Source organism: Chiloscyllium plagiosum, unplaced genomic scaffold, assembly GCF_004010195.1.
Source record: "Chiloscyllium plagiosum isolate BGI_BamShark_2017 unplaced genomic scaffold, ASM401019v2 scaf_47413, whole genome shotgun sequence".
NCBI classification, from domain to species: domain Eukaryota; kingdom Metazoa; phylum Chordata; class Chondrichthyes; order Orectolobiformes; family Hemiscylliidae; genus Chiloscyllium; species Chiloscyllium plagiosum.
The window spans coordinates 1-1,789 of record NW_025195406.1 but is presented as its reverse complement, the minus strand read 5'-3'; the positions used below and the strand labels follow the sequence as shown (position 1 = coordinate 1,789).

Below are 1,789 nucleotides of genomic sequence, written 5' to 3'. Positions count from 1 at the left end.
GAGTCTGAGAAGATATACTCAGCTTACAATTGATTTTTGTCTGGATAGATGGGCTATCATTATCTGCTGCGAAATTGAGGTTGCAGACGGGCACATCCCAGCAGTTGTGCGAGTCGGAGAGGGATCATGGTACCTTTTTCACGTGACTTTGCATCTGTTGTTATGCAGGAGCACAATTGGAAGTGCAAGAAATGGGGAGCGCGTCCTCCTGGTAGTGTGGCCGAGCGGTCTAAGGCGCTGGATTTAAGCTCCAGTCTCAACAGAGGCGTGGTTTCGAATCCCACTGCTGCCATTTCTGCTGATCAACGATGCAGCTTGTTAAAATGCTGTTTAGACCTCTGCTGCATTTCTGTTCAAAACAGAAGAAAAATGGGTTTGATTCCCGGGTAATTAACTGTGGTGTGCAAAAGTGCCGACATTTCCGAAGTGTCTGTGCTGTCATGATCGTCTTCGCCTCCCGCGCGGAAAATCGCAAACAGCTCTACTGTTGCTTTACGCTCCAGGCAAGTTGAGTTTTTACTGGAACCGAATGGAGACTGTAATTTCATCGCTGTTGTGAAACAAAGTCCGACGGTGACTCGGCTCATCGTAATTTGGTTTTCTGGGAAGTGGTGGTGCACTCAGGCTCCAGTATGTTGGAAAGAGTAGTTTGGAATTGCTCTGTTGTTAGTTGTGAGATTACTTTATGACTCATGCCCTCGGACTGTCTCACATTTAGCATTCATGCATCTCTGTGTCTGAAAATACATTTGGTTTGCCAGTTTTGTTTGTGTTCAGTGTTAAATGCTTTCTGTTTTGCGATTCGCTCAATACATCACGATTTAACAGGGTTTCTGAGGTAACTTCCAGCAGCAAAAATCCTCAACTGAGAATCTGGGAAAATTTCACGGAGTATGGTCAGTCGGAGCAAAAGTAAGGAAGTCGTTCGTTTCTGCAGTGTTTCACAATACTACCTTTCCCGTGAGCAGTCTAACAGACTAAATGATTGTGCCACAGACTGCGACGGCAAGCTCCGCTAAAAATTAATCCTTTAAAGCCGGTGTAAGCAACACAACGATATTGGGGTACACCGAGTGGAAACAGATACTTCGGTGTATCTCGTCCATGCTCACCACATAGCCAAAATTAAACAAGTCTCATTAAACAACGCGCTATTGGAAACAGAAAGGTGAAAGGTAGAACGGCTTCAACTTTCAGTGCTGGATGCCACTAAGCCACAGCTGGCGCGGCTGAGACTTGTTTCTGTCGTGTAGTAGTCAACACGTTCGCCTAATACGTGGAAGGTTCCCAGTTCGAAACTAAACAGTGACTGCTTTGTTCTTCAACTGCAGCCTTTTACATCGACAAGAACGGAGCATTCTTGCTTGCTTTCCTATCTGCAAACCTGCCTTCGAATTTGCTTGAACAAATCTGCTCTCGTAGTGAAATGTAATTCAATTCCATTTAATGACTGTGCAAAGCATTGTAAAGTTTTTCTCCAACCTGGTTCTGATCATATGCCATTCTGTTTGAGAGTGTAGTTACCGCCTTCTGATCCTTCCACGAAAAGCAGTACCGCATTTGCATTCCTTGCGCAGGCGGCCCGGTTCAAAGACAGGAAAGAAGCTGATGCACTGGTGTCACAGCGCACCACGGATTCCTGAACTAGTCTGTCTGTCAAATGTAGCCCAAAGTCTTCTCTGAAAGCCCTCATTTGGAAGCTGTCTGTCGTTATTCAACGTGCGAGAGTTGGCACCAGAGGTCCTCAATCATGTAATGGAGCAGTTCGCACGTTAGTGGCTCATTCAAT

General features: G+C 45.6%; 1 non-coding gene across 1 annotated transcript; it reads left to right on the top strand.

Moving 5' to 3' along the window:
* Window positions 1-210: 210 nt before the first annotated feature.
* On the top strand, window positions 211-292 carry trnal-uaa. Its single transcript has one exon. It is a non-coding gene; the product is annotated as a tRNA-Leu (tRNA).
* Window positions 293-1,789: the final 1,497 nt, after the last annotated feature.